General features: G+C 40.2%; 1 long non-coding RNA gene across 1 annotated transcript; it reads left to right on the forward strand.

The window, feature by feature from the left end:
- Positions 1-1,475: 1,475 nt before the first annotated feature.
- On the forward strand, positions 1,476-22,050 carry LOC134153984 (uncharacterized). Its single transcript, XR_009961295.1, has 3 exons — positions 1,476-1,794; positions 3,283-3,345; positions 21,969-22,050. It is a non-coding gene; the product is annotated as an uncharacterized LOC134153984 (long non-coding RNA).
- The last annotated feature ends 414 nt before the right edge of the window (positions 22,051-22,464 follow it).

Genomic DNA, 22,464 nt, shown 5'->3' on the forward strand with positions numbered 1-22,464 from the left:
GCTTATCAGAGATTTAAATATCTGGGGCTGAATGTACCCCCACCTTTCTCCCTTCCAGTGTCCTAATTTTCACTGAACTGAGAGGCCTGGAAAGCATTCCCAGTGACCTGGTAACTGGTCAGAAATGGGCAGAGGCATACTAACATGCTGATTCCACTCAATAAATGGAAATCCTATGTGGACCACTGAAACATGCACTGATATGGGGAAGTAAGTACAAGTGGATTTGACAGTATTAGTTGCTCTAAACCTAGGCCTTAGGCTAATGTCCCATTAGCCTGCAACACATATGATTTCATACCATTTTAACCTCCTTGGCCTTAGGTGTTTTAACCTGAAGGAAGATACCTACACGTGGTGCAAGGTCACAGAAATGCAGTTTCTTCATACTTTTTTCTCTAGTCTTTTGTCATGTATCTCTGCATAGCGTTTTACTGCAGCAGCACTCTGCCTCTGTCTCCCCTTATCAACGTGCTGTGTCTGCGCTGCTGTTTCCCCGGGTGCCTTTGTAGTGGGAGTCTTTGTACAGCCTTTCGTGTCACCGCTGGGTACGTCACTCGGCTGTTTCCGTCTCCCAGCCCGTGCTGCTTCCCTCAGTCGGTGCCACTTACGGTACCAAACCAACCCAGGCAGCTCCTGCGAGGCTCGCGGGGCCCTGCTCGCGCGCCCGGCCCGGCCGCGGCACCTGCGCGGGCGCGGAGCTGCGCCTGCGGCGGTCGCGCCCCGGCTCGCTGCCCCTCGCCGCGGGCTCCCGGCCGCCGCGGGCGCCCCCTCCTCCCCGCCCACCATTTTCTCTCCTCTCAGACAGGCAGCGGCACAGGCGAGGCGAAGCGGCGCGCGGCTGCCGCTGCCTCCGTCTCCCTCCCCTTCTCCTCAGATGCCCTTTGCTGCCGCTGCTGCAGGGTTATTATTACAGTACGCGGCTGTTCCCTCCCCCCGCGCCGCTCCGCGCCGCTGGCACGGCGCCGCGGCTGTGCAGCGCCTTGGCCCCGCTCCGCGCCTGGCCGCCGCCCAAGCGCGCGCGAGGCGCTGCCGTGTGGGGACCGCCAGGCCCCGCGCGCGCGGAGGATACCAACGGCTGCGCGGGCGGCGGCGCCAACGGCCGCGCGCGCGCGCGGGACGCCAACGGCCGCGCGCGCGCGGGGGACACCAACGGCCGCGCGGGCGGCGGCGCCAACGGCCGCGCGCGCGCGGGGGACACCAACGGCCGCGCGGGCGGCGGCGCCAACGGCCGCGCGCGCGGGCGGGGGACACCAACGGCCGCCCGCCCGCCGCGCCGCTCCCCACCGGGCGCCCCCGGCCGCGGCCCCGGCGGAGCGCGGCGGAGCGCGGCGGCGGCGGGCGGGCAGGCAGCGGGGGGACGCGGGGCTGCGGATTATTGCAGACTAAGCAGTCTGGCGCTGCGGCGGCGGCGGCGGGCGGGGGGAGGCCGGCGGCGGGCGGGGGGCGGGGGGAGCGCGCGTGTGTAAGGAGGGCCGAGCGGGGAGGGGGAGCGCTGGCAGGCGGCCAGCTGCCATCAGAATTAGCTCATTGTTCAATATAACCAGCACTGGCAACCAAAACCCAGCCCGAGCGAGAGAGACTTTCCCCCAGCCACCCCCACCCCTTTTTCTTTTTTCTCCAAGGCTGCACTTTGGAAGAGGTGCAGTCATTCTTCCCCACACCCCCTACCCTCTCTCCACTCCCCCAACTATAAATTCCCTTCTGTAGCATGCTGCCCTTTTTTAATCCACATTTGTGTTTCAGATCATGTAGAAAGGACAGAAAGTGAGCAGGGAGCGGGGGCTTTTGTCTGTAAGTATATGCAATTCCAATCCACAGATTTTTTTTTATTTTATTAATTCTTTCTCTCTTTCTTTGTTTCTTTTCATTTCCTTTTGCCCTTAGCTGGACTTTGCTGCAGCTTGCCTTCCCCCCTCTCGGTGCACGTTTCCAAGCAGGCTTTCTTAAAGAAGATGAGAAACGTGCAGTATATATATTTAACTCTTTGTCTTTATGCTTTAAGGCTGGATTTCTAGGCTGGGTTTTTTTCTCCACACATTCAAGGGGAGATGTGAAGTGCTTTTCTAAAACTGCCTTTTTTTTTGTTGTTTGTTTGTTTTTCTTTTTCTTTTTTTTTTTTTTTTTTGGCTTTTGCACTCCAAAGACACTAAAATGCATTTTTTGAACTTAATGCACTTTGCTTTTTTAGCATGCATGCAAGGCTCTCGGATTGGCTTTTCGTCTCTTTTCTTCTCCCTTGTAAAACGAATCTCCCTCTTCTCCGCCCTGACACTGGATTCCTCTCAGGCTGCTGGGGTTTATTTTTAGAAAGCAGTCATTCTTGCAACAGCCTTCTGCATTTTTGCATGTGCAGCAGTTAAATTTTGGGTGGTTCTTTTGAAAACAAACTGAAACAAAACAAACGTATTTTGGTGTACATTTAGTGGTGTGCTTTCTTCCAAATGTTTCTATGTACATCGATAGGTATATGAGTTTGCAATTTTATATTCAATACGTATGTATGTGTTTGTGTGTAAACATATGACTCATACCTAATTACATTTCATACATACACACTATAGGTAAGAAATATATAATCAGTAGAAGAGAACTTTAATTTTTGTCACAGATGAAATCTGATAAAGGAGGTATGCTACAAATACAGTCAATTAAGAGAGCACTAATTTAAGGTACTGTTTAAATGAGATGGCACCTACTCTTCTTTCTTTTTTCCTCCTTATTTAAAATAGGGGTGTGTGTGTGTCTTTGTGTGTGTGTGGAACAGAGGGAGAAAGAAAACTGGAGGTTATGTAATGCAGTGCCATTTCCAAAAATACCTACTCTCTGGGCCGTTGCATTGTGAAAGCCTAACACTGTTATACTTATCTCTTGATTGCAAAAAAATACATATTGTAGTATGTCCACGAACAATGGACCACCTTTACAGTAAGCATAGGATGATAGGTTTTTGTCCTCTTGGTTGATTTTTAAGTGTGTTAACCATTAGGTATAGTGCTCTTCAGAGATGTACAAAGTGCTAAGAATAGCGTAGGGTTTTGCAAATCCAGGTACCAGGGATTCCTTTGTCCTATATTTAAGCCTACAGACCACTGAAGTGCAGAGAAGCATGATATATATAAGCGTACATGTGGTTAGAATAATTTGCATGACTTTAATCTTAACCACTGAAGCTTATACTTGGCTCATTCACTTTTATGCTGGCAAAAAGCCTTTTAAATGTTGCGACAGTTGGACTTAAAGTATTTTTTTCTTTTTTTTGTTTTTTTAAATTACTTTCAGATTGTTCTCCTTGTGCTACTTGAGAGAAACTGCAGTCCCAAGACTTAACAGAATCTAAAAATGGTAAGAATTAGTTACTTTAGCAAAGAATCAGTGATTTCTTTTTTAAAATATACATGTAAGCCTTCTTTCCACATCCCCAACACCCATTTATAAATATGACCTATATTAGACATACTTTTTGAGATTATGGGGATTTGCCACACAATGATTGATGTACTCTGAAAACCTCCATATGCTGGATCTCTGATTTTAATGCATTTTTTGAATAAAAGAACTGAAATCTCTCTTTGTGCAGTAAGGCTTATTTAATTGAAACAATAAGTGTTTAGAATATTACGAAAAATACACATCATAACACACATAGGAATACATATAGACAAAGCAGTATCCAGTAACTCCACTTCTCCCTCCTTCCTCCCTCCCCAAAAAAGAAGAAATAGGTCACTGCGCTTAGTATGTGAAACAGATTTAATGTTCTGTGAGGGAAGTGCATAAAATACAAACTTATATTTTTAGTAAATTTTTCAGAATGCTGTTCTTCTGTGGTAAGGATCTGTTTCAGAAAAAAAGGCTAGGCCTCAGCCTAACTGAGCTTACAAGCACTTAGTTGCAACAGTATTGCAACAATTATCTGTTTCCTTCACTACTAATTGTATGTATATTTTTACTGGTTTATAGCCTATTTGTTAAAATATAAGATACTATTGGTGATGTACCTAATTTTAAGGATGAAGCATATTATAGTAAACACTCTCTAAATATGGTATTCTCTGAGAAAGGTTATGTGCCTCAGAATCAGCAGGACAAAGAAAATTTTTACTTAAAGGGTAGGTAAAACAGGCAGAATTAGATTTGCTTATATATGTAGACATACAGCATTTTTGATTGAAGATGCAGCTATTACTGAACTATGTCTGAATATACATATTCACGTAAATGTGATGTATGTTGGGTGCTATGTCATACCACTTGCATGGTCAAAAATCTGCTAATTTGTACTAGCAGCAATAGCTAGTCTGAAGTAGCTTTGCATAGGGAGTGCATTGGCACCGAATGCTTTCCAAAATGTGAGGCTCTCAAGGACGTAATATTATAAAGATGGAGTTAAAGAAATTGCATAAATTATTTTATGCTTGTCTGCGTCTTTGGAGTTGTTTTGGTGGGAGGTGGGGAGTGAAGCAAAGAACATTTTAAAGTAAGAAAATGCATAATCTCTCATAAAATCTTTTTTTCTGTTTGATTCCTTGTTTTATATAATTTCTATCTGCAGAAACTAATTTGCAAATTCTGGAGTTTTAGTCTGTTCTGGAACCTACTTTTATCAAAATGCTTTGCTCATCTGTATATAAATGAATAGCTGGGGGTGGGGAATTAAAAGGGAAATGATTCATTTAAGCTGTGAATAGAAATCATGTTAAAATACATTCTGTTCACACAACTGTGGAATATTGGATAAAGAGGCAACTGTTTTCCTACCAACACCAAGGTGACAATCAGCCCACATTTTGAGATAGTATGCAGGCTGTTATGTGCAATATATGACTATCTATGGAACAAAAGATTATTTTAAGTTTTATTGGGCATAAAATAGCCATTGATTTTTACCAGCAGATGGTTCTATAAAACTAGCAAGGTTCCTGTAGTAATCAGTGAAATCATTTTTTTTTTTTTAAGCCAGCTTGTAGGCCAGAACATAAAATACAACTTCGAACTATCCAAATGCAGAAAATCAAACGTAATTACCGATCTGTTTATTTTTTCTATTGTTAGTTCTGAGTGTAAGATAAATTAAAATCTTACTTGGCTGTTCTTGAAAAGTTTTGTATTTGTTCTGAAAATCCTTAATTCCTTCTTTGTTGTTGTTTTTGTTGATCAGAATTTCAATCTAAGAAAGATGAGATTTTTGCCCCCACTTACAGGCTTGCTTAAGATGTGAGACTTGGCAGAACTTCTTCCCCTACCACCACCCTTCCCTTCCTTCCCTCCACGTTCCCCCCCCCCCCTTTTTTACTTTTGGCACAATAACAACGAATGAAATGAAGTCAGACCACTGACATACTTTCCTTACAGGAGTGGACACACTTGTCTTTGGCATAGTTCTTGTGTTTATTCTAAATCTCTCTGTAACCATTCTAATGTGCAGGAAAAATTCTTCTTTACATATTTACATAATCAACACTTTCTACACTAAAATCCATAATTGTCAAAGTGTTGTTTTTAATACACCAGCCCATGCAAGGGGCTCTATTCTGCTTCTGAAGTCAGGAAGAATTTAGCTGTTACATTTCACCAGGCTGAACTAAACTTTAAAAAAGGGGAAAATATGTAATGTTTATTGCTTTGCTAAACTGAAGATATATTAATGATTTAGTTAAGCTTACAGTAAAATTAAGAGTGGTTAGAATAAGCTTGTTGAATGAGAACAAATTAATTCTTGGTTTAACTCCACTGTTTTAACTTCTCATTTCTTAATGTTCTTATTCCATAAAGTATCTCTTAAAGTTCTTAAAAACAAAACTCCTCTAGAAGGTTCGTTTTAAATCTGCTTCGCCTTTCCCTAGACTTGGAGTTACGGTTTGCTCATACCTAGTTAATGAATCTTTCTTAGAGCTGTATAGTATTTAAATCATAGTAATGTAAAGAGAAATAAAAGGCAAAACAGACTGCTTTCTTACGAAAATTTTAACTCATGGATGTTTGAACCATCTTGCACAAGAACACCTGACATTTAAGAATCAGTCCTTACTTGTGTAAAATTTATTTGCTTGCAAAGTGACCCCTGAAGGAGGAAAGAATTTTTCATATTTTTCTGCAGTGTAGAAAGGCCTGAGATTATTTTTTTCCCAATTATTATTTTTATTTGAAATGCTGGAAATTCAGTACACTACCTTCCTGGAAAATGCTGTATGTTGTAACATACAAAGCTAGATTTCACTGCTAATTAAGAAAAGATATGGGTTCTAATTAAAAAAAAAATAAAATTGTACTGTAATTGTGTTTAAAATGTATTCAGGCTATGTAATCCAGTCATTGTAATAAAGTCTTTTGTAGGAAGACATAAAATAAGTCTAATAAATCCAGTTTTTTGTGACCTCCAAAGACAACTCTTAGCAAAACCAGAAAATGCAGTTATTCTTAAGGTAACAGTTTTAAAAAAAAAAGAAAAAAAGAAAGAAAAATCAAACGGACCTTTTATTCAGTTCAAAAAGTGGTCTGTTTCATTTTAAAAGCAATCAGGTGTGTCCTTTTATCCCCGTTGTTCCCACTGCAGTTCATTTCTGGACTTCAAGTTCAGTAGTGAGAGTTTGCAGTGCTGGTGCTAAGGAATTTAAATGGCAGGTTTATCAGTAACTAATAAATGTGTGTATCAGTAAACAGATATATTCTTTATAATTTAATTTTGGCCTACCTGAAGACAAAGAAACAAAAAATATTCTAGAGCAGCTCATTATTTTTGTTCCAACTTGCTATGGTTTGATGGCTTCCTTCTAAAACACTACCGCGGTGGAACTGCAGAGGTGTCCTGCTAGATAGCTACATCATCCTGGAGCAAAAGACCCCCAAAGGAGGTCAGTGGGCTGAACATTTCTGTAGCATATCCTTGTCCCAACTGGATCAGTTTCGAGACTGCTTTATAATTTGCATTCTCTGCATTTTACAGTCTTACTTGGGGGGGGGGGGAAGGAGAGAGAAGAAGGAAAAATGGGATAGTGGCCTCTTGGAGAGGAAAAACAACTGGAGGAAAGTTTTTTTTCATCAAAGTCAAAGAAATGACAGCCTGCATTTGGATGAAGGAGAAAAAATGGCCAACCCATTCTTTTTTGTAGTTCAAGGGAAATGTATAATGTCTTTTAAGTTAGGTTAATGTGCATATGAGAGAGAGAGAGTTTATATTTAAGATTTCAGCCTGACTGATGTCTTCAGTCATGAAGGATGTTTTTTCAGTGGGTGATCTGTGTTCATAAAATGACTTTGTTGTTGTTTTAACAAAAATAAGCTCAAAGTTCACAGCTTTAGGATAATCTGTGGAAACTGGAGACTGGGATTTGTCTGACAGAAGCAGACGTTATTATGTGCTTTTTATATGCTCTGAGGAATAGGAGGAATGAGATACGAGCATGAGGCATTGAGTGCAGCCTCATACTAGATACACACTGGGCAAGTGTAACTCCTGGTTCTGGCATGAGAAAACTTACACTACCTTGTTTCCTGTGCCTGGATCTGGAATTGAATTCTCTTTTGTTCTCCTTTATGATAGTTCAGAATTGTATAAAGCTGTAGAAATAAATTGGATCTGATTCTGTTTGTGTGTAGCAAGGGTAGAATCTGGTCAAAAAAGTTATGGAGAGGGATGACAGTTGAGCAGTTTTGGCTGTCTCAGTAGGTATTGTGCTTTCTTAGTATGCTCATGTATTGTATATGAAGGATACATTTGATGCAATTTGTCCTACACTACTTGATTACTGAAAACTTAGGAAGAGTTGAGGCCTTTCCAGCTTACAAAATAAATAAGTAAAAATAAAAACACAGCCTTTTCAATACTTTTGCTAATTCAGCTGTTCAGTTGTGCAGACAAAACATTTACTTGATTACAGCTAGAACAGTTCAAAGTGGAGTTTAAAAAAAATATTTTTGTGCAAGGCAGATACTGTGGTTATTTCTGTGATACAACTCACGTGTACATTTAAAAACAAAGAAACTATCTATGTATGTGTGTGTTTAGATAGTCACAAATATCCACACTCAGGCTACTAAAATTTTAGAACTAGGGACCAGCGTACTGCATCTGAACAGGACTGTGTTGACAACTGGATTGGAAGTTTGAGTAATACTTTGTCTTTTCCCAGGACAAGTCTTTACTAAGCCTTTTTCACAAAGGCTGAAATGCAGGGAAATCAAAAATCACATACCACCTGTAATATTACATGGTTATGACACTTTGCTTTTTAAAGATTGGGAGCAAAAATCCTTGCCAATGAACAGATTTTTTTTTTTTCATTGTAATACTGCTACCTCACACCTGAGCTCTGATCATTGTGTGTATAGCTAAAGAGAGAGGAGAGAGACTACTTCTAGCAGCCCCAGAACAACTTAATAAAATAGTTCACGTAGACAGTGTCATTGACTGGGACAAGATATTTTAATAAAAATATTTTTAAATATTTGTATTTTGTTTTTATTTCAAAGATCTATTCACTCTGATACCTCATTAAACCATATTGGTTGAGGGTACAATCTGGAAAGGTGCAAAAATGTTCTTTTCGAATGTTTAATGTGGAATGATACTATGAATCATTGAGTGTTATATGAAATTCGATTTAGACTGCTGGTCTGGCAAATTCACTGTAGCACTACTGAATGAGTCCCTATGTAGATGTTCCTGTGAGGGCTACTGATGTTTCCTTCTGTAAATACTGAATTTTAAAAAAGCATCAACCCTCAAAATATGTAACATTTTTTTCATCCTGCAAGAAGAAATGTTTCTGGAGTAATTTTGTGAACACTAACCTTCTTGTCTCTCTACTTGCATCCATAGCTTTGTGGGAACGTGTTCAAAAAAAGTTCAGCGAAATTTTGTATATTCTCCCTGAAGGTAGTGTAAGCCTTGGCTTAATATGCACATTACCAGAAAGAACTCCTGAATTCTTAAAACATTACTGTTCAGAAAGCACACATTGCCATCTTACAGCTACTCAAAAAGATTAAGTTAGAGAGGTACAAATCTTCCTTCTTTATTTTGACATGAATATATCAGTGATGAATCTTCCAGCATGAAATGGTGTGAGTTTAAATAACTCTATTGCTGTTGGCAGAAGAAAATCCTGTGGAAATTTTCTCACCTTTAATTTCTCAGTTAAGTAATTAAGTAAGAAAACAAAACAAAACAAAAAAAACTTGTCAAGCAAAATTGTTTTACTTCATGTTTACCGATTAGGTAAATCCTAGAATCCATATGTATTTGATTATTTACAATATATATAATATATATGATACAGTTTAGGTTATGCTCTCGTATTTGGAGTAACAATAAAGTAGTAAACATTAAATGATGGTAGATGCAGGTGATATGGTGACTGTGCAGGTAAATGTACCATAATGCTTTCAAGCCTCTGCTACAGTATCATCACCTGTGGCCATTACATCTCTTAATAAGGTAAGTGCTGTCTGTACAATGTAGTTTTTGTCCCTCATTTCTGAGAGCACCAGTGAGGCCTTTAATATTTGCCTGAAATATGCTGGTTGGGCAAGAGGTTGGTATCCTGTGACGGGTAAGACTTTCACTGCAGGGATTCACAGGAAAGTGGTCAGCAGAGCTAGTGTGCTTGCCACCACTTGGAGAACATCCATGTGGATGCCTAGTCATATCTCTGGTATGTGCAAGAAATTTAAGTGAAATAATAATAAAAAAAAACTTAATCCAAAATCGTATATTCTTCTGTAGGTTGCCGTACACAGACCACTTGTTTAGAAAATTTATTGGAAGTTTAAGAAAATGAAGCATACTTTGAGATTCAGTTTGGTGTATACCTTTTGTGTCCCTCAAAATTGAAAAGAGGGAATTAGGAGAGCATGCAAGAGAAGTGTCTTTCTGCACTTTCTCTCTTTTTGTTCTTCCTTGAGGATTCCATTAGTGGCTGCTATTCTTGCTGGTCTTCCCCTTGCAGTACTTGGTCAATGTTAGGTACAAAGCTACCTGAGAAGCTGAGCATGCAGCCCTTGGCCCTGAATTTTGCTGCTATACTATATGTTCACCGAACAGAGACTTGCATTTGCTTCTGCAGCTACTGTCAAGTACAAGTAGCCACTAATTAGATGTTTCACTGCCTACTTGTGCTTGAAGAGTCCGTGATGACCTCACAAGCATGTGCCTGAAAACTCAAATCCTGTTCTAATTTTCAGGCCTGTTATAGTTGGTTGTCTGTGTGTGCATGTTAATACCTTAAGTAATATAACAAAAGCTATCGCTGCAGTACACAGACAAAATTAAGAGAAAAAGGTGTTGGGTTGCATAGGTTTTTGAGTTTGTTTTTCTGGAGGGGTTATTTAGTTATTTCAATTTCTGCAACGCTTTATAGTATTTTTTTGGTGGAATGAAGTAATTTACAATTGTTTTACTGGTTAATGGAAGTTTCCATATAATATAATGCTAATTTCCCCAGCTTATTCAAGAAAAATATTTGTGATTCTTTTCATTTCAAGGAGAGTGATTCTTTTTGTTTCAAGAGTTTCCCATCTCTAGTGATGGGAAACTTTGTTAAATTCATGAATTCAGTCAGAAGTTGGATGAGCATTTATGACAATGTTCACAGTATAAGATTTGTTTTCTTTTGCTCCTGTTCTTCATATGCACAGTAAATATTAACAGTGCTTTGCAATGGCTCTTGCATGCTTAATGAAGAAAAAGATCAGCCTGAGAGCACTTGTAGCACACAGGCTAGATTCATCTTGAGTAGTAAGGAGAAGTGCAAATTGATCTTTGTGTCAGAAAATTGCATTACGCTCAGGTGGTGTGGGGAGGATTTCTCTCCAGGGAAGAATGAAGTGTTTTCTATAACTAACTCATTCAGTACGCCAGAAGACAACTAAAGTTTTTGTCGAAGGGATCTTACCAGCTGAAGAATTTGGTGGGAGTGTACTGGCTACATTCAAGCTAGTTTAGCTTGTGTTCTGGCCTCTTCAGAACCATACTCACTTCTGGAGGCCAGTAGTCGCTTAAGAGGCCCCTCAGTGGAAAAATGTGTTTACTCTGGGCACCTAGTCTTCACCAGAATCCTTTCTGGCAGCAAGATGCTCTGAAGCATTAAAGTATATCAGTCTTAAAACCATGTTTTTAATGAATTTTGTACAGCCACTGAGATGTTGCTTCTACATGTTGTAGAAAGGTGTAAATACATACATAAAATATGAAATGGTACATTATATTGTGGAGGAAAATAAGAGCGAGTTCTTTGAAGAAGCTAAAGAAGATGAGCCAATGCAGGAGACTATATAGTAGCAGATAGTTCAATGTCACCGGGAAAACATTGTAGAAGAAGATGGATTTATATGAGAAGTTTTGTATTTGAAACCTAGGAAAATTACTTCCAAGGTCACTTCCTGATGTTGTATAAGGAAGGAGCAGATGACATCCTATTCTATGAAAGTGACAGAAACTGAAGAAGTAATGAAAAAAAGACTGCAGAAAACCCTGATGAATAAGCTTGCTAATTCATCTAGAGCGTGGAGAGGGGAATGCAAGAAAAAGCTTACTTGTCTCATTTAGGCTTTTTCATCTCTGTGTGGTTGTGAGCTTGAGTCATCAGACGGGGAGGAATAATATCTTGCCCATGAAAAGGCAGAGCCAGCGAAGGATGCTGATGCACAGAAGGCAAAGGGAAGTTCAGGTGTGCAGCTGTCCTGCCAATACTCTGCCATGTATCAGCTCTTCATGTAGCGGCAGGTAAAGCCTAGCCAAAAAGGCTGGCTGGAACAGACCCAGTACAGAAGAGAACAATTGTATAATTGTTCGTCAGTTTTCTCAAACCATATATCTCCATCTGCCTGCTGCAAGGAAGTAACCAAATGCTAAATGACTCTCTCTGCTGATTTTTTGAATGTTCATGGCACTGATCTGGAAAGCAGCATTGCTAGAAATACCTGCTCTCCTGCCTTATATTGAAGATGTGAAGACAGAGACACAAGAGGCTCAAACTTGTGATGGAGAACCGTGCAAGAACGGCAATCAAGTTCATCAAGTTGAAAAACCTCACACCTGTTAAGCCATTTATTCATGATGCTTTTAAATGCTTAATTAAGTTTGCATTTTAACTTGGGAGACTTGTGGTTTCTGTTAGTTTAATATTGAAAGCTTTGACAATGAGCCTGTTTCTGAACTAGCCTGTCAAGACAGCAGCATCCTATTTAATCGTGACTACAGCTTCTTAAATACAAAAAAGATTCACGAAAACTTCAGTCACCCTTTGAAATAAGGAGTAATGATGAGCACTCTTGATGTTACACTGGCATTTCCCTCTCTAGAAGATTCAGAAGGTAAAGTTGATTGATAGCAGACTACAATCCAACAGAACTCTGACAAGCAACAACCATTCAATTGACAGTTGCTGTATGTATTAAATCTTGCACGCTAGCTTTGGAACATGGTGGACGTTAATATATGCTTTCATAATGTTCCCCTCACTGTTAAAATATAACTATTGCAGATGGGAGTGCTAGTTTACCTCTTCCACTGGAATTAATGATAAAACATACGTTGATCCTAGCACAAGGTTTTCTTCCAGTTTTCTTTAAAATGAGTTAGTTTTATAACAGAATGATTTATCTGATATTTGAGTAGCACTGCAACATGATTTATAGTGAAGACTCTTTTTATGCATCTGGGTGATAATAGTGTGCCATCGATTTCAAACAGAACTTACTGTAGCAGGAGGCTTTGAGGGGATTAAGAAGTAGATGGTAAAATGTGCTGGGAGAAGCCACTAAAGCTCAAACCAACTGATAGCTGAGAAACTTAAGATACTGCACAGTAATAACTGTTTCCAATTAGCAGGAACTATGTCATATTTTTTTCAAAAGAAAATGCAACAGGAAACAACTGAGAAGGAAAATCTGCCAGACACTTCTGGTGATTCTGACATCAGCCAGAATGGAAATAATCTACATTTTTTCCTCTAGGAGCTTTAATGTTGATTTACATCATTGCAACATAGAGCAACGGTGATGAAAAATCCCTAATCTATTTTAAAGAAATATAGGTATGGAAATGAGGAGGAGGAGCACTATTCCATTACAGCTATATGGTCTGTCCTCAGGGTAGCATGGTGCAAGGACAGCTTCTGTCAGGTCTGCGTTATGCGCTGCTGCAGAATCACAGGCCCTCAGTATTTGGGCCTGCATCAGGGAAGTTTTAATGTGCTGCGGAGTGGAAAAATATGCCATGAGAGAAATGCACTGCCACTGTTTTTCCTTCTTTCAACACTTATATTTTACCCCTCCATTCCTCAGCACATGGCCATTCATGCTTCGCTGAAGAATTACTAGACTTGGTGAGTTGCTAACTTTTTCTTTGGAATTAGGAGTTTCTGGAGGACTACTTTTTTTTTTCCTCAGAGTTAGTTTACATGATAAAGAAGTTATCTGAAACTTGTCAAAAGGTGGTTTCCATTGTACTTGGAGTGGTTAATTTTCTTCATCAAGTCATGGGTCAGAATTCCAGGCCGCAGTGGAGCTGAACTCCTGAATATTGGAGTGAGATGTGAGGAACAGGACTTCAGTCATCACTCCCATGGAAAGATAAAAAGATAGAAAAAATATCTCAGGACACTTTCCTTATTTGCTTCTTAAATATAAAAAGCTCAGGAATGCTTAGCAGGAGTGTGCTCATTGTGCTAAACCGCAATCTTTGAGATGTCTTAAGTGTGCTTTTTCTTCTGGATATATCTGAGTGTTCAGAGATTGCTCTGTATGTGTAGGAATTAGGATCATGTAGCAAGAAATTTATTTTAGCACCTTGCTGTGACTGATAGTGTGGATTTAGTCCAACTCTTCAAAAACTGTTTTGTATATCTGCTTTGAAGGTGGAAAAAATTCTGTGCTCCCTTCCTATTGCTTGTAAGGAGCAAGGAGCTTTATAGGAGGACCAGTAGCTAAAAAATGGAAGAGTAGGTGCTGGTGTCTTGAAATGTTGGTTAGATAGAGCCATTGCAATAGTAAAAAGAGAATTCTTGGTTTGTTGAGCAGAGGAGAAAAGGAGAGTCTGCTCCCAGAAATCCTTCTGTTTTGAACAAAGCAGCAGTAAATAGCATTGCAGTCTTGATGCTGTAATAACTGGTTAATAGATTGAGCATTTATTTTCCACTACTATGCTTTTCCTAATTTTACTATTTTATAGATTTTAAGAAAATGGAGGCTAAAAAAGTTATAAACTATCTGCTTTACAGTTTGTAATTCTCTTTTGGAAGCTGGCCTCAATTTCTCAGGGAAAAGAGCTTTCTTAATGCAGGATACTGTCTCACACAGCACTTCCCAGGTCAGTGGGGTTTTCTTCCCCTGATTTAGCAATGTGGGAGTGAATGGTGATGTGCCAGAAAATAATGTTCCCAACACGTAATGATGTTAGTCAGATGTTTAGGGGTCATCCATTCTGGCAGCTTATGGCTGAAGTTTACTAGCTTGTTTTTTTTTTTTTTTTTTTTTTCACTAATGATCATCAAACAGTGAGGCTATCGGTTTGAGTCAGCCTACTCTGACTCATTATCTAGACTTGCAGGAACTTGAATTTTCAGTCCATTCTAAAGTTTGGTAATCCTGTCATGAATCCTCATGTTTTTGTTGTTTAAGTCAAGCCTGTACTCCCATGATAAGTACTTCCCACAGGAAGCACTAAGAGATGAAAAGGTGGTGTCTATCAATGAAAGCATTTATCTAGAAGTGTTTGCTTGATGCTGACAGCTGGGATGCTGCACACCTTACATGGCCCTCTGTAACAGAGCAGTTTGTTGCACTTTCGCTCTCGCTATAGCTCATCTTGAGACATTGATATCAGTTGTTTTGAGCTTCTGTAATTGACTAAAAGCTCTTGCTGTGTATTTATAGCACCCTAGTAACCACCTTATCTAAACATCTAAGTAGCGTTTCACAGAGGAGGTAGCGTGGCCAGACGTATCTTTTTTTTTAATTATTTTTCCTTGTGGACTAGTAAGTCCCAAGCAGACTTTTCTACACTGGCATCTTTTTTTCCATTCCAGAAACTCCCTCTGTGGTTTCTTTCATCTAACATTTAGGGAGGACCGAAGCTGTGATGCCCTGGCCCTTCAGCTGTGTACGGAAGGCAGGAGTGACAGTGCTTTGGCTGCCAGGTTCATCACATTGATAGGGTTATAGCATTGCAGTTACTACTGGTGGAGTAGGTCCATGTGATTATTATCTACCAGTGGTGGCTGCAATAGGTGTTTCTGAAGAAGGTATTAGGAAAGTAGGACGTTACTAAGTATTTTGTCCCCAGAGGAAATTAATGTGAAAGATAGTTTGGGGGGTTTGTGATTTTTGTTTTTCCTTTTAATCATGGAGCCTATTGGTTAGTTTATCTTAGAGTTTACACCTCTTCTCCCCCACCCCAGAAGCTCACCCTCATGCTGTAGTCCCTCCAAGTTGTTATGAATGTAAGTAAGTTTAGATGAATGCTCCTTTTTGTCACTTAAGTGCAAGTGTTTTATTCCTGCTAAATTATTAATACTTTGGGACGAGAAGGTGTATAGATTAATTTGAGTCTATCTCAGATGCATGGAAAATACAGAAACTGATGTACACCATAACAAGTAATACTGTATTCTGTTGCTTATTCCTTGCCTGTACAGGAAAATACACATTTTTGTGTACTTGTTCATGTGAGTATGTTCTGCAGTAGAGCTGAACCACTATTGCTGGTTCACATTATGGGTTTTCATACAAAGGCTATGGCTATACAACAAAATCAAGATATAACTGCAAGACAGGTAATCAGTGATTAAAAATAACAAGAGCAGAGCTTAGGAGTTACTTGGTATCTTTCATTTGTGTGTCTCAGTATGAACATGAACTCATGAATCTACAGAGCACCCTGTGCTATGCATTAGATTTCAGACATACCCAGAGAGCTTAACTGGCTTGTCTGGCTTACTATCCCATAGTAAGCTAAAAAAGAAAAAAAGATTTGATGTTTTAATCAGTACACAGCACTGCATTTTGTACTATAGAAAATCATAGAAGAGCTTATTGGAATAGGCAATGCCTTAGACTCTCTATTTTAAATTTCTCGTATATTTCTTACTTTACAGTAGAGCTCAGATTTCTTTTTTAGAAAGATGATTTAAATAATTCTTTGATAATTTCTTCAAGCTGCATCTAGTCCAGCTGTGACTACTAATAGTCAAACTGCAAGTCCACAAAAATAAAAACATTTCTCTGGTTTCAGTGTAGATACAGTGGCAAGCAGGTGAACAAAGCTAATGCACCAGGAATTTAAGTGACCAGGTAAATTTTGAGTCCCAAAGTGCAAAGAAGTTTGAAGGGTGTGATAAAGGAGTTCAGCTTGAAACTATGCAGAAGGAGTTTAATTCATTGACCAAAGGCCCAGTAGGCAGAAGCAATAGGAAAATAAGTTTAAGATCATCAGTGTAGTCTGCAACACTGGTACCTGCACTTGGTAGTGTTCAACGAGAGCAAGCTGGAGAATGGCTATCACCACCTCCTGCAGCAGAGGACCGAAGTGTGGGAGGGCTGCAATGCAGGTGCACCCTGACCTGCCTGGTGTTCGGGCACTCTGGGTTCCCCCCCCACTGTTGGTGGCTGCTTTGGATCGTGACCTTCTCCCCAGGGTGACTCCCTTTCTCCACCGTGGAGCGGGCCTAGGAGAAGTGGGCTCTTCCCTTGGTGTCAGGTAGAACGAGTCAGCCCAAATCCTCTCTCCCATGACAGCATAGGAAGTTTTGCCACAGTTGAGCTGTAGGTCAGTATCTTAACCATTAAACCCTACTGACATCTACTTTACCTTATGTCCTTTGTAAAGTGTAGGAATTCCTTTAATGTCAAAAAAACAAGATACTAACAGGATTATAGCTGTGCTTAGTGACCTCAGAAGGTGCTAGGTTCTTGTCCACAGTTCATTGTGGAAGGATTATCAAAGATGCATTCCCATTGCCTTGTGCAGGCATCAATAAAAATAATAATCTTCATTAAACAGGCTTTTGCCAGTGAGTTATGGCTGCTAATGGTGCTGGGCATAGCTGTAATTCAAGAGTGCATTGTGGGAGCTGTTCATCCTAGTTTTTCTGCCTCCTCAGTAAGACAGCTGTCTGTAGTGTCCTTTGCAAGGGATGTTGTATAATGGGTTGGAGGCAAAGAGAGTGGGCATGTACGTGGTCTCACAAAACCCTAAGTAAGCTTAACAATAACTGATGTCTGTTTCTATGTGTAAGTCCTGCCATATTGCAGAATTTCTTGAAGAGAGTCCAAAAGCCCTATTAGAATCATAGAATGGTAAGGTTGGAAGGGACCTCTGGAGAACATCTAGTCCAACCCTCAGCGTAGCCCCATAGGGGGATTGAACCATGACCTTGGCATTAGCAGCACCACGCTCTAACCAACGGAGCTAAACCTACCCAAAGAAAAAGATAGGTCCTGTGCTCTTTAAGAAAGGCTGTGAAACGCAGCATGTCATTTACAGTACAGTTGAAATGCTCTAGGGACAGATCTTATTGTCACGGGCACTCAAATGTGTACTGCGCTAGCAGCCTGGGCTAAACTCGACTGACATTAGACTTTTGGTTTGAGTAATGCGGGCTGTCACATGAACACCGTTTGATTGCATTTGATGAATCTCTCTTTGTTAGTAAGAAATTGTATATATTTATGTCACTGCAGGTTTATCAACCAAGGTTAACGATTTGGGTTAGCCAGGAACTCTTTCCAACCAGCCGAGGGGATGGGGGATTTCCAAAGGTAAAGTTATTTTTGTAATTTCTTTCATCTAACAAACAGTCTGCTAAGATGAAAGTTTTCTGTAGAAAGCACTGTGAAAGTTCCTTAGGTTTGATTTTATGACTGCTTCCAGAGAGTAGCCAGCTCTCATGATTTCATCACGAGTCTCATGGTATTCTGTTTTTCTTAAAGCCTTGACTCCTTAAGCCAAGCAGTTAAGTGAGGATTTCAGCTTTCATTTTAAAATTATGTTTTTAGCCTTCAGGGCTGCAGAAAACATGGAGCTCTTGCTGGCTTACATACCAGAAAGAAAACATACTAATTTTCAAAAGCTCATGTTTCTTAAGTCTGTCTCATGATCTTGCAAGCTTGACATCTGATTTTGAATGTTTGATTTTGGTAATTTTCAACTTGGCAATACAGAGAAAAAAAAGTTAATGATAATACAGGGAGAGGGAAGGAGATTTTTCCATGCCTTTTTCCCTTGTTCTTTTTTTCTCATTTTCTTCCAAGTTTTGTGCTGGTGTTTTACCTTGCTTGAGTTAAAGCATACAAAGATGGCAGTCTTCATTTAAATTTGACAAGGAACAAGTACACTGTTAACATAAATGCAGAAGATGTGGCATATCAGACAAGTCTGGTAATACTTTGATTTATCACTTTTACTGATTTCATAACCCCCCCAACTGGATATGAAATTTGAACAGGAAAATAAAGCAGTTACTCAGAACCACAGAACATGTGTGTTTTCGTCTCATATTCTCTTTCATTAATGACTCAAAATCTGGCAAAAAAATTGGCAGGTAAGCTAAGGAGAGAGTACACCGAAAACTGTTTTGATTAAATTTCGATTACTGTCTAGGCTGCAGATCGCTGTTAACAGAACTTTGCTATTCCATCTGGATAGCACTATATTTTCCACATTTTCTTTAAAGGAAGTTCTAAAATTCATAGCTGGGCTGCATTTGTGTGCATCAGATTTGCAGACTCATGTGTGATCATGCCTATTTTTAAATTAACGTATATGGCAGTACTGCCGTTTCTGACATTCAAAATATTTCAAAAGTTCAGCTAAATAGGCTGATAGCAATGCTGGATTAAGATGAATGTGCTATATATGGTCACACTTACATTAAATGAAACTGCTAATTTTATGAATCAGCTGTGTGCTAACTAGATGATTTTTATTCGCACTTATAAAGTTAGCAGTGTTTCCTGAGTTATCATTCATCATTACACAAAGTTGCTCCTGGAACACAGGAATAAAGCTGTGAACTATGTGCAGCTTAGTTAACAACAGCTAAATGCATTATATTATGAATAGCCATGTTTTAGTGTTACACGTATCTTTAAAAAAAAAGTATATCAAAAGGGATTATGGTTTCTGAACTGGTAAGAAAAATATTATGCTTTTTTTTTCTTTACAGTGATTAGATTCCTGCTTTGCAAGTTCCATGTGTTTGTTCTAGCTTTTATGTAATTCTTCAAAAGATATTTGGCATATGCATAGAAGGACCAATTTTTAGAACTAGCTCCAAATTTTCTTTCATAATTGAGTTTCAAAAGCAACTTGAATATGAGTTGCACAGAGTCCAGCTTCCAGCAGAATATCAGCCTTAACAGAAACTGAGTGTCTTTAGAATGTAATATTCTTCATCAGGCTTATAAAATTAATCAGGGTGAATTGTTGAAGCAGACTGCAGAAAGTGCTCAGTCCTTCAGTTTAACGCTTTTATGAACTCACTGCTAATCCTAAACAGGTTGGACTAAAGAAAGAACGAAATTAAATGAGTAGGTTTTTTTAAACTCTTAATTTCAGATAAAAGACCTTTTCTTTCTCATGCAACCAACAAGTACAAAAGGATATATTTATTAAAGGCAACTTATTTCCAGACCTAGAAGGGTCATATGGGACTTTTTATCTTATGATTGTATGGCAGACTTTCAGGACTGAGATTGTTTTCACAGCTGAAAAGGAACTGCCCAACACAATGCTGCTGGAAGCCTGCCCAGCTCTTTGGTCTGTGTGGTGTGCCTGTTTGCATGTGCAAGTTTCTCGTTTTCCCCACATATCCTGTAATGATACACAAGTAGCAAACTTAGTCGTCAAAAAAAGCAAAAACATTATCGCGAGGATGGAATTTTCTGGAGTCCTGTGAAGGAGCATGTTTGTGCAGTCACGCTTGTATTTGAACAATATTTCTTCATTCTGAAATTCTGTCTCAGGCAGAATTCCCAGTTTGGCTCTAGCAAAGATAAGGTACGTTTCCAGTCCCACTCCTGCCCCCAAGTTGCAGAGCCCTTCTGCATGTGCCCTCACAGCGGGCTCTGCTCGGTTGCTCTATTTCTGGTGCCCCTCAGGAGAGGGCCTGCTTTGCCCCTAGGAGAGGATTTCGGCTCTGTGTTCAGCCGGAGAACTGCTGTGGGCTGGCGCGGTGCGGCGGCGGCAGCTCACGTGCCAGAAAGCAGAATTTCACCTATAAATTGTGACAAAGACAGTAGGAAAGTCATTGCATGGTTGTGCTCTTGGCACAAGTAAATGTAGCTAATACGGGCACTCCAGTAAAAAAATCGTGCCTCAGAAAAGCCTGGAGAGGGAAAGACCCTGAAAATAGCACTTTCTTGGTAGTTGTAAAACTGCTGCAAGTTTATTTCTTAATTCAGAAGTTCACAACTTTCCTGTCAGAATGATGGAACTCAGAGAAGACAGCTTCAATTTCTTAAAGAAACTTCAAAAAAAAAAAAAAAAAAGGTAATCTTCTGTTTGATGAACATATCCTAAGCAGTAAAGCCAGTAAATCACCTTTACAATTCTTACCTCTTAAACACAAAACCCAGATATTTTTCAATCACTTACAGTACATTACTAGTTAAAAACAGTGGTTTGCTTAAGATCTCATTGTAACAAATCGTCACCAAAGTATTTAAGCACATGGTTAGCTTTTAGTCCTCCTATTGATGCTCAAACTGAAATGTACATTTAAGTGCTTTCCTAAATAGGCCTAGAGTTAAGCCAGTGGGGGCGATATTTAAGCATGGTTAACAAAAGCCGATCTGAGGTAGCTGGCCAACGTGACGCTCTTTCTTAACTTGTCCAGTGACCATGCTAATACAATACAGTATACTTAGAGTACCAGTAGGGAAAGAATAAATGGTATTTTCAGTGATGTATTACAGGAAAGTCACTTATTAGTATATGCTAGCTGCTTAAGGTGTAAGGGTTTTAAAAGATGAGAGGCCTAAGCTCTGAAAGATCCTCTGTAATAATGAAATGGACTTTCATATCTAAGAGATCCTTTCCACGTTGGAGACCAAGTGGAGCCATAAAAAGGAGCTTGAGATTTAAAAAAAAGCAAGCAAAGGAATTCATTGGTAGAGTACCCCATTAACAGTTTGGTTACCTGTGTCAGCACTGAGTTGTATTTTTAGAAGGGGCTCTGTGCCTTCCTTAGATTGGTGGCCGTGAGCTCTGCATCATCGATCCTGAGGTGCTGTGCCTGCATTTTTATGCCTTGTGTGTGCAGGACAGGTAACTGCAAGTCACCAGCCCTCCTGGTACACCAAAACAGCTGCAATGCAACGTGCGCAGGCGCAGGTTTGGGGCCGTGCAGTGCCAGCCCTCGTGGAGGGGCTGAGCTCGGGAAGCCCCCGCCTCTCCCGCACCGCTGTGCATGGAGTGGCTGTGCTCACCCTGCTTCTCCAGGATGAAATGTTTTCCTGGAATGAACCCAGGCAGTCAAGGAGTTGGAAAATTTGGCCTGCGCTGCAATTGCTCAGTAGGGTGGTAGCAAGAAAAAGCCCTTACAGGAGCAGCGCCGGATGCACAGCGGATGGTGAGCTGTGGAGAGGGCTGTCACTCGAAAGCTTCACCCCGTCCAGCTTCCCTAGGATGGTTGGGGCTGCCCCAGCTGCTGCACAGGGCCGAACGCTCCAGCGTCAGCAGGAGTGGAGGGGTTGTCTCAACTCCTTTGTACTTCATCTGCCAGGGCTCACTTGTTCCACTCTACAAGTAAAGACGTTTCCTCATGTTCCTGGGCTTGCTTAGTTTTTAAACAATCTTTTCCTCCCTGTGGCATTAGTATTTACATTGAGTGAGCCGTGTTTAGTAGGTGTTTACATCTAAACTGCAGTTAGAGGACTATAAAAACTTTAGGATATGAAAAGGGAGGGTGGACCCCATCAAACAGCCTTTGTGGAAGCACAACTAATACTGTTTTTCTTCTCTGCAGGGATATCTTCCTATCTCAAAGGAAGTAAATCGCAAGAAGAAAAGTGAGGCTGAAGTGGCGTTCCTGACTCCAGTAAATGGCTATGGACACCATTTCACCAAAATTAATTACCTCTACTCTTTTTAATCATAATTGCTCCATTTGTATTACATATGGTGTATGGGTTTGATGAGGTCATGATGTCATATATCGGGAATTGTTTCTGTGTATATCATCAAGTGTAAGAAGAAACTATGGGACTCTGAGCCTTGCTTTAGAGAATAACAGTGGACAAATGTGTACCATAAAAATAGTTTTTAACATTCTGACTCAAGCGAAAGCTCTCAGAATTTCACACTGTGAATCCATGTTTACAAACATTACAGGTGGGCCTTCAGGCCTGGTTCTACCACAGCAATGTCTTCCACTACTCAAACTCCACTGCTCACATGCAACTGGTTAACTGCTCTCTCTCCATTTCCACCATCCCTAACTGCTTCTTGCAGAGGCTGAGAGT

The sequence above is a fragment of the Rhea pennata genome, chromosome Z (assembly GCF_028389875.1).
Source record: "Rhea pennata isolate bPtePen1 chromosome Z, bPtePen1.pri, whole genome shotgun sequence".
NCBI lineage: Eukaryota > Metazoa > Chordata > Aves > Rheiformes > Rheidae > Rhea > Rhea pennata.